General features: G+C 36.7%; 1 pseudogene; it reads left to right on the top strand.

Moving 5' to 3' along the window:
* Window positions 1-520: 520 nt before the first annotated feature.
* On the top strand, window positions 521-6,751 carry LOC127546876 (60S ribosomal protein L11-like; annotated as a pseudogene).
* The last annotated feature ends 4,635 nt before the right edge of the window (window positions 6,752-11,386 follow it).

Raw genomic sequence — 11,386 nt, 5'->3', positions numbered from 1 at the left:
GCTTCCCTGGTTTCCTTTAAGCCTCGCTCCACCAAAGTCTCCTAAAAAGAAACCTTTCCTAGCCATCTTTAATCTTGGGGCCTTTCCTCTGAAAAGACCTCCAAGCCATCCCATGTACATATTATTTGTAACTAGTTGTTTGTTGTTGTTTCCCTTATTAGAACTTCTTGGGCACACGGATTGGTTTTTGCTTTTGTATCCCTAGTGCCTTGCACACAGATGATGCTTAATAAAATGGAGGATGGCAAGACAGCTATAAAAACTGCACAGAGCTCAAAAAATCAAAAAACTCAGCTGTAGTAGTAAGAGAATGGTATGGAAGGGCTTTAGGATTTGAGGAATATACCTAGTCTTTCAGTCCCCAGGAGTTTGAGGGAATAGTAGGGATGGTGTCCTCAAGGAAAATCCAGGTTTCAGTTAAAGTGAGGAGGTAAAATGCAAAAAAGAAAAGTTGAGCTCATTGTGGGAGGACGAGACAGGAAAACTGAAGCACTGAATTGTACTGTATCCCAGTCAGACAATGGCTGTTACGGTTGAGTCATCAATAAAAGGTGGTTTCATTGTTTTAAGAATGGAGGGAACCCCTGAAAGTCAGTTGGAAGGTGCATGTGGCCACCTCATGCAATCTTTATCTGAAATGGACGGTAGGCTCCACCACAGCACAAGCTCAGGGTGAAAACATGGGCGAGCTGTGCACCTGAGAGCTCGGCCTCAGCATCCACGTTGACCCAGGCAGCCAGTGCCGGAGCAGCTCAGGGACTAAACCCCGCTTTTCTCTGAAGCTTGCTGTAATGTCAGGTCTTTTGGAATTGGGAGAAACGAGAAGATTGCGGCTTACTGCCCAGTCTGTGAGGCTGTAGCGAGAGATGCTGAAGAAGGGCTGAAGGTGTGAGTACGAGTTAAGGAAAAGTGACTTCTCAGGTCCTGGAGCTTAGGCTTTGGGATCCAAGAGCATATCCATCTGGGGAGTGACCCAAGCATCGGCATCTTGGACTCTGGTGCTGGGCAGGCCTCGGTCAGCACTGCAGACAAGAAGCATTGGACAGGCTGTGCGGGGGCCAAACAAGTGGCAAAGAAGAAGCCGTGGGCCCATTTCAGCAGAAGTACGACGGTGTTATCCTTCCTGGCACATAAAGTCCTGTTTTCCATTAAAGAGGTCAATAAAATGATCACCGAAGCGTAAGAAAAAAAAGGAAAGTTAGAACAGAAAGCTCCTTGAAGAGAGATTGTTTCATTCTTTGTATCCACTGTGCCTGGCACATATAACAAGTACTTAATAAATCCTTTGTTATCGATTGAAAATGAACCCTTCTATAATATGTCTGAAGTTGTAGAGCTGGTTTAAGATCTTCAGTGAAAGGGAAATTCATTACTTTCTGAGGGAGCCCCTTCTAATTAAACTTAAATTTGCCTCTTTACAACTTTCACTGTTGTTCATATTTTTGTCTTTTGGAGCTAAATCGGACAGGAGCTTATCCCTCTTCCATCTGATGTTAATCAACAAACACTTATTAAGTACTTACTAATGTGTCACGCACTGTTCTAGGTCCTGGGGAAACAAAGGCAAAACATAGTCCCTGTCTTCAAGAAATTTAATATTTTAATAGAGGAAGAAACAAAGTAGATAAGTACATACAGAATACTGAGTAGATGGAAGGGAAAGAAGAGAATCAGGACTGAAGGTATGATTTTAGTAGTCTTGAAGGAAGAGGAGAGAGATGAACAAGAATGTGACTGGCATGGCGGAGGGTACAGAGGTAGAAACTAGTGTTGAGGAGCAGAAAGTGGACACATCAGAGAGTGTGGAGGGGAATAAAAGTACTAAGACTGGAAGGTAAGAAGAAAGGGATAGGTTGTAAGGGCTTTAAATGCCAAACAGGGCATTATGTAGTATCAGTTAAGAATAAGCTACATGTTGACTGAGGGAGATTGTGGGAGATCACTAACAGCTGAGTAGAGAATGGCTTGGATTGAGAAATTTAGGGCAAGGAGAAAAGTTAGATGGCTGCAGTAGTCCAAGCCAGAAATGATGAGGACCTGTACAGGTGATGTGTGAATGGAGACAAAGGGACACATAACTAGAGATGTGATGAAAGGGACAGATGATGAGTTTTGACAGGAGCTTAGCTATGTAGGATACTTGAGTATAAGTGGAAAGTTATGGATGATGTGGAATTTTTGAACCTGAGTGACTGGGAAGATGATGATGTTCCCAAAAAATAATAGGAAAATTTAGAAGAGGGGTTTGAGAGGGGCAGGAAGGGGGTGAGAATAAGAGGAGATCTGTTCTGTTTTGGACATAATTGAGTTTCTGTTTTGACTAGAAACCTAGAGGGTCTTCCCCTCCTAGATATTTGTATATATGTATCTGTGTTTGTATTTATGTATGTATACATTCATGTAAAAGAAGCCATTCTCTGCATCATTTCTTACCTAGCCTTGATTACTGATTAGCGTCAAACTGGGACCTGTTAAAGACCTTACTTTAAAATACCAAGGTCTCCCATTGCATCTGGGGCCATCTCCAGGTATCCTAATCTCTATCTGGCTATTAGCTCAGAAGGCTCTGCGGGAGAAAGTGAGGCAGGTGACCTTGCAGAGTCCTCCTTCACTTAAATTCAGTTCACTTGCATGTCATAGCATAATCACCCTGATGTCATGCTCCTCTTTGAGGATGAAGAACAAAAACCAACAATTGAGTGAGATTTTTATGGGACATTCAATTCGGAAAGTTTTAAGTGGGATTGGAGACAGACTAGGGCTGTACAGGTAGATCTGGGAATCATCTGAATAGAGATAATTGAACCTGGGAGCAAGCTTATTTAAGAGAGCATAGAGAAAAAAGAGAGGAGGGCCCAAGACAGAACCTTGGGGGATACCTAAGAAAAATAGATCTTTTTAAATACTTGGAGATAAGATAGCATGTCCACTCTGACCTTGACACTGGATCATTAACTTTTTGAGTCTAGGCATTCAACCAGTTCTATTTGATAATATATTGCTTAGCCCCTATTTCTCAATCTTCTTCATAAGACTAGTATAAGGCTTTTAAAAAATCAACTGCTTTATAAAATCTAAATAATAATTTCATAATTGATTACAAAATAATCTATTTTATAAATATCAATTTTTATCTTCTGACCCAATAATTTTGTAGATTAGAAAGAAGCTTGATATAAGCCACTCAATGGAAATTTCTTTGTAACTACTGCTTTCCATTCTTGATTAACCATTTCTTTAATGATTGGATTGAAAATTTCCCCTAGAATTTCCTATTTATAGGGACATACTGTTCATCAGATACTTAGGCCTATGCTGTCTAGTTTGGTAGAGTCTGCTGGAGCTTACTCCTTGCTGCTATAGCCTTTGAGAAATAAAGATCACCTCTAATCCTTGCTGAGCCATGAGAACATGACTTTAGTGAAGGACATCTTTGTTAAGGAATGTCATGTTCAGCATGAAAGAGACAAGATAAAAAGAAGATATGTCAGGAATATCATGAGTGTTAAGTGAAAGTGGTCTTTAATCTGCTATAAAGAAGTGAAATTGATTCAAAGCATCATTACTTCTTAAAATCAAACCATGTTAAAAGGTATCTTAGATAAAATAGATTTTAAACTGAAATAAAGACAGACATCTTCAAAATGACATCATCTTTTCATATCTGATGGTTTAACTAGCTATGGAAGTAATGAACAACATTTACATAATGCTGAGAACATTTATGCGTCTATTAATAATTTGGCTCTACCATCAACTGTGTGACCCTTATAAGTCGCTTACCATCTCTGAGCCTTAGTTTCATCTGTAAAATGATCCTAAGAAATATTCTCTATTGTCTCATTGAAATTCTTTCTACAATTTAGTGAGGAAAGTGCGAATGTGATATCATGTTATAAAGAAATGGAAAAAAATCATACTTTTTTAGTCTAGCCCCATGATTTCATCTTCAAAGGGAACTTAATGTCTCAATCTCCTCTGTTAAGACAGAGCAGCAGTTCTGCAGTTTATACTCAGAATTGCTTGAGAGTACTAAGAGGTTAACTGCTTTGCTCATAGCTACATAGCTGGCAGGTTTTGGATAAAAATTGTTTCAACCTTCAACTTTCTTGTAGTTTTGACACAGTGAAAGTTAATCAAAAAGGCCAATGATATGGTTAATTTACCTTCATTCTTTTTGTGCAGTAATATGATTTGCTTAGTTCTTGGCCAAGCAGAATTCACTGAAATCAAACTCATAGGCATTTGAGAGGTTATTTTTAATAGGTCATCCATAAATTGAAGTTAATTAATATCCATGATGGGCTTTAATTTCTTATTCATTTTGGAAATGATATTCCCATTGTCATGGGAACTATCAAATATAATTCTAAGTTCTTCTTTAAGGGTTCTGAAGGTAACTTTGTGGCCTGATGATAGCTTTCTGTTTTTGGTATTAGATAGAATTAGTGAGTTCAACAAGACTGGGAGACTGATTGGATATGTGAAGAGTAGAAGATGACATCAAATAGATTGTAAACCTGGGTCTCTAGAAGGATGGTGTTGCTCCCAACATAAATAAGGAAGTTCAAAAGAGGAGTCAATAGAGGGTGAAAGATAATGATTTCTGTTTTGGACATTGTTGAGTTTGGATATAGATTACTGAACTGGAAGTCAAGGAAGACCTCAATTCAAATCTAGCCTTAGATACTTTCTATCTGTCTGGCCCTCATCAATGTAATTTGCTTCTGCTTTGATTTTCTCATGTAAAATGGGGGATAATGAGAGCATCAACATTCCATAGTTATTATGAGAATAAAATTAAATAATATTTGTAAAGTGTGAACCTTATAATGTACTACAGATACCAACTATTAGCTATTATTAATTTAGCAGTAAAGAGCATGCTATGTTATTTACTGTATATATGGTTAGTATTACTATAACTTCATTGTATACAGTTTTGTCAGCAAAATGTAGTTTTCCTGATTATCTCTTTTCAATTCAGTTTATTTTGCTTTTGCTTTGCCTGAGACCATGATTGCTACTCTTGTTTACTTTTTATTCCAGCTAAAGGATAATAGGTATTGCTCTAGTCCCTTATTTTAACTCTGTCTGTGTCTTTCTGTTTCAAGTATATCTCTTGTAAACAACATATTATTGAATTTTGGTTTCTAATTCATTCTGTTTTCCTTTTCTATTTTATGGGTTAGTCCATCCCATTCACATTCCCAGTTATGAATGTTAATATTTATTAAGTTTCTACTTTGTGCCAGAAACTATGCTTGTAGAAGGTTGGACTTGATGACTATAAGGTCCCTTCCTATCTACAAATCTATGTTCCCATGAATTAGGCTTCTGGGATGGACCCTGAAATGGCCCAGGATCTCTAAGGCTTATAAGCATGAAGTAGACCATAGATAAATTAGTTGCCTTTTGGATCTTGGCCCTTTTTAAAGGCACAGCACAGTGTAAGTTTTTACTAATTAAATTTCATTTAACCTTGTCCTCTATGGATCTGAAGATTTAGCCCTGGGCACAAGGCTCAGCACATGATTAGCATTCCATCTTTAATAATATTGTAATGATGTCTCATTGAACAAATTGCCTAGGAACAAGGCTTCTTTATAAAGAGGTCAACCATATTAAAAAAAAAAAACAAAATTTCATAGCTCATGTGAAGCATTGATAGCAAGATAGTTGCAGGGCAAAAGTTTTCACTAAGCTGGGCTTAATTCCATGTGATACAAATGGCTCATTAGGCAAGCTCTGAACATGGGGGTAAAGAGGGCATTTAGAAAAATTATGAAGACATTAAAGTCTGTCTTTAGTATCTGTTTTGCACATGTTTCCTCTTTAGTAGCATTCCTTCTCCTGACTTATTAGATCACTAGGATCTGACTTCAATCACCTATATCTGTCTCAGACATTTCCAAATTCCCTTGTTTTCCTCCACTTATTGTATAATTCCATCTTACTATCAAAATAGAAAGTTAGCCAATATTAATCATTTTCTCTCAAAGATTTTTAGTTAATTAAATATATTAATGTTAATGAATTTCAGTCAATATGTTATCTCATATTGAATTTACTTTAGTTAGTATTTACTGATATCTTTGTACTCTAATCTCTCTTTTCTGATATCCTCAGATGTATCATTAGACTTAAAAAAAGTATCTAATTTTCATAGTGAAGTTTCTGATAATGAAGTAAGTTGTTAATAATATAATAGCTAACATCTAAGTTTCATGTAAATTAACTAATTTGAGGGGCAGTGAGGTGACACAGTGGAAAGAGCACCAGCCCTGAAGTCAGGAGGATCTAAGTTCAAATCTTGCCTTAGACACTTAAGACGTCCTAGCTGTGTGACCCTGGATAAGTCACTTAACCCCAATTGCCTTAGCAGAAAAAAAAATAAGAAAAAAATTATCTAATTTGATTCTCTTAAAAATCTTTTAAAAGTAATTTTAGAGATACCCTGGAGAAGTTGACCTGTAATTGAGGGAAAAAGTATTGGGCTGAGAGTGCTAAGGATCACATCATTCTTGTAGCATATAGTACTATCTATAGACTTTAATTCTTGATACTATAAACATAAATTATCCAATAACCAACAAGTGGCCTGATAGAACTGAATCATATCAATCAATATTCTAAAATGTGAAACCACAAAGTTGTTAAATGGAAGAATGCCTCCTAGGTTCCTATTTGAGAAGCAAATAAGGTAGTTAGTCTTCTCATGCATCTAAATGTAATAAACATAATTTCATGAGATAGTTTGTCATTTTGTGTTAAAGTGTTTGTGATTATTTCTGCAAAAATATTTCTATGAAAATAATTGTGGCTGAAATATCTAATGCAGAGGGTTCAAGATAAGAAAAATTATACAAAGAATTCAAAAGACCCTCTAAATTACATCAGCATATACTTTGATACTTATTAATGTGCCAAATATAGAGTTAATCAAGGCTTGGTATGTAATAGTAAGGATCTAGCTAATCATATAAAATCATACAGGGAATGGTGTGTAATAGTAAGGGCTAATCATACAAAACAAATTTGGATTGGAGCCATTTAGCATATGACTTCCTCTATGGGAGGTTAGTGATCAGTCAGCTAGCATTTATTAAGCATCTGCTATGTGCCAGACAGTTCCTGCTCTCAAAGAGCTCAGTCTAATGGGGAAGTCAATATGTATAAAACTAAGTACAAACCAATTTTTAAAAACTGGAGTGGGGGAGTAAGTTCAGGGAAGGCATCAAGAAAAAGGAGAACTTGGAAAGGTAAATGAAAATGAAGATGGATGGTGTTAGTAATACAGGGTTGGAGTTTGGAGAGGGATTTATAGATTTAGAATTGGACATCAGAGGCCCCCTACTTCCATCTCATCATTTTACAGTGTTGTTAAAATGATTTGCCTAAGATTGCACAACTTAGCTAGCTAGTAAATATCTGAGGTAGGATTTGAATCCAGGTCTTCCTGACTTCACATCTAGCATTACATTTACTACATTATGATGCCTTTAAAAATAAAAAATCCCAAGTGAGACTTGAATCTGCAGTCCTTGGTCTAAGTGACTTGTGCTTTCACCCAAGGGTGCAAGGAACCCAAGGATAAAAGGCATTTTAATTTGAATTGGTTAACTATAAAGTCAAAATTCTGAAGAAGGACAAGTGAGACTAGAGTAGGAATGATGCCCTGGAAAAGAGGAAAAGAGTCAGTGCTCTGGAATGGATGATCTATCTGGAGTTTCAGCCTAAAAGAATGAGAGGCTTCTGGATGATGGTGATGGAGGGAGAGTTTGAAGAGCAATGAAGAGCAAGAAGCTTGCCTACTGCTTCTCTTTGTATTTCCCTAAGTGACTCCTTCTCATTTATGGAACCTCTGTCCTAGAGCCCTTGGTGTCCTGACTGATGAATGCTTTCTATGGCCCACTCTATCTAGGGATCTGTTAGTAGGCTTCATATTCTACCCAACCATTTTCTTGCCATTAATCTTGCATGTTGCTATAAGTTCTGGACCATTGGGACCTTCCCATGTTCAAAGTGGAACTTCCATTGTTCCTAGAAAGAGTGGGCCAATTAATTCTGCAGTGACTTCCTAAGCCCCTTTTCCCTATCGCCATATTCCTCTATGTCAATTCTGCCTCTTAAAATCCCTAGCTCCCTTCAAGATTTACCTCATAGGTTATTTCCTGCACAATGTCTTTCCTGAATAAATTATAGCACAGTAATCCAGTGGAATATGCCTTTACTGTAGGAAATGATGAAATGACCAGATTCAGGCAAGCCTCGGAAGAATTGTATGAACTGATGCAGAGAGAAATGAGAACCAGGAGAACAAGTTATACAAGAACAACAACGTTGTAAAGAAAAAGAAATCTGAAAGTCAAGAATTCTGATCAATACAATGAGCAAAGATAATTTCAAAGGACAGGGAATAATAACACATGATAACCACTTTCTGACAGTGAGATGATGAACTCAAGGCATAGAATGGGACATTTTCAGGCAAAACCAGTATGAGCATTTATTAAATTTGGCTATGCACTTGTAGAGATTTTATTTTTCTTTCATTTTGGGTTGGAAATGGAAGAGGGATTAAGAATGGGGTTACCAAATAAAAAAAAAGAAAGAAAAATAAGATAAAAAGAGTCATTGATATTTTTAAAAATACATAGATCAGAATAGAACACGTCAGTGGAAAATATATATGAAAAACTTAATAATTATAATAATGTTAATAACAACTGTCTTATACATACTATACAGGTACATAGGTACAAGGCATTTTTTTTTGTTTTGTTTTATCTCATTTAAGGTACAAGTAGATGCTATTGTTATTCTCATTTTCTAGTTGAGGAAACTGAGGCAGACAGAACTTAGGTGACTTGCTAAGGCTCATACATTTGATGAAGTTGTCTTTGAACTCAGGTATTCTTGATTCTAGGTCCTACTACTCTATTTAGTATGGCACATATACTTTGAAATAAAAGCAAGCTATTCATTATACAGATTCATATTCACATACATCCTATTTTCTTATTCTCTTTTGTATACAGAAATCCTTTTTTTGGTGCTGAATAAGTTTAAAAGTTGAAAAAAAGAATTTAAAAGAAGAAAGAGAGAAACCAGATAGCAGCCACTACGATCTGGATTAGATATAACATTTGGATAAGCTAAATTTCAAAGGAAAGGTTGCTAAATAATCGTAGAAAAAGGATACAGAAGTGATAATGGAAAGTAAAGAGTATTTCACTTTTTTTTTTTTTTTTTGCAACCAATATGTCAGGGGAGCATGAGAAAATATGCAACAAGAATTGGAAAGGATGGTCAGATATTCAGGATCATCTGGGAAGCTAGGTCTTAATGAATACTAGTAGTTGCGGGGGGGAGGGGGGAAGAGGGAAGAAAAAGTCTAAAATGAAAGGAAGTTTATTAATTATATAGAAGGACTTCCAGAAGACACAGTAAAAGGGGAAAACAGATGTGGGATGGTATATTGTTAGGGAAGATTTGAAGTGTATGAAAATAAAAGAGAAGACATTTGGGGTTGGGGAAGAGAGTTTGTTCTTTGGTGAGTTCCAGGTTCATTGGGCTGAAGAGAGCAAATATACTATTAGGAAAATGATTATAGGTAGTTTATTTATGGATAGAAGAGCTTTTATGAAGAAGGCAAATGATTAGCGTCTTCAAGGCTTTGGCCCTAGATCTGGACGCTTCAGCATAGTCTTAGATTGCCTCCCTTGGGGTTATTATTGTTTTTGTGTCCTGGGGACACCATGAATCCCAGGCAGGAGGCAGTTTGTTTAAGAGGTATTGGTGAGTCTTGGGAACCACAGGAAGCCTCTGAAGCAAAGCCTAATTGAACCTAATGGTGTTATAATGTATTGGGCTCCTCTGAAAGGATGAAGGGTGAACTCACAGTTCTGTATTTTGTTACTTAGCTCTCTAGGTCCCACTTGATTCAGGTATTTATTCCTCTGTTGGTTCATGCACTTCATGATATATGGTTCCCTGGAACAGTTTTTTTTCATGGGCTCCTTTTCAGAGATTTGAATCTATGTTTGCCCAAATGTTATTTCTGTTTCACTTTCCCGTTCTTTTCCCTTTCTCTGTTCTCTGTGACTCTTCTCTTTTTTTTAGAGGCCAAGTCCAAGGGTGTGGGCAAGTGTTTCAAGATGGTATCAGTGTAGCACCAGGACAAAGCAAGGAATTCGCACCTCATCAAGGAAAGATCTTTTATTTTTATTTAAAGCTTTTTATTTTCAAAACATATGCATAGTTTTCAATATTCATCTTTGCAAAACCTTGTGTTCCAAATTTTTTCTCCCTCCCTTCCCTCTCTCTCTCCCCTAGATAGCCATTTTTTTGTAAATATGTGCAATTCTTCTATACATATTCGTACAATTATCTTGCTGCACAAAAAAAATCAGATCAAAAAGGAAAAAAAATGAGAAAGAAAACAAAATGCGAGCAAACTACAATAAAAAAAATGAAAATACTATGTTGTGTTCCACACTCAGTCCCCACAGTCCTCTCTCTGGATGCAGATGGCTCTCTTCATCACAAGATCATTGGGACTGCCTGAATCACCTCTATGTTGAGAAGTGCCACATCCATCAGAATTTATCAGAACATAATTTTGTTGTTGCTGTGTATAATGATCTCCTGGTTCTGCTCATTTCACTCAGCATCAGTTCATATAAGTCTCCCCAGGTCTTTCTATATTCGTCCTGCTGGTCATTTCTTACAGAACAATAATATTCCACAACATTCATATACCATAACTTATTCAGCCATTTCCCAACTGATGGGCATCCATTCAGTTTCCAGTTCCTTGCCATTACACAAAAAGGGCTGCCACAAACATTTTTGCACATGTGGGAAGGAGACATCTTCAATACCATCACAAAGTCCTCATGGCTCCTCTCTCTCTTTGTTCCTCTGTCTCTGCCTCTATCTGTTTGTCTCTTGGTAAAGCAAATGGTACATTGAGGAAAAGTCATCACTGCCAAAAAACAATCCATATCAGTGAGGATAACTAAGACCTAGAGCAATCTGGATGGAAAACTACTGTGTACATATTTTTCTCAGTTATATGTAGATGAGTTCTGGAACTTACACTTGGCTCCTAAATGAGAAAAAAAATAATCAATTTTTGTTTCCTTCAGATGTATCTGGTGTTTCTCTTGACCTATTTATTATAAAAAATAACTTCTGAAGAATCTTGGAAAGGACATTACAAACAAAGGGGTTCCTCATTTGTAGGAAGCAGTAGCAGAAATACATAATTCCAATTAAAATATTTTTATTACGATTTGTTTTCTTAAAAAATATATGCTTTTACCTCATGTTAGGTCATAACACCCACTAATCAGATATATCTGTAGGTAGCTAGGTACTG

Source organism: Antechinus flavipes, chromosome 2 (assembly GCF_016432865.1).
Source record: "Antechinus flavipes isolate AdamAnt ecotype Samford, QLD, Australia chromosome 2, AdamAnt_v2, whole genome shotgun sequence".
NCBI lineage: Eukaryota > Metazoa > Chordata > Mammalia > Dasyuromorphia > Dasyuridae > Antechinus > Antechinus flavipes.
Note: the sequence above shows the minus strand (reverse complement) of the source record. Positions and strands in the feature narration are given on the sequence as shown.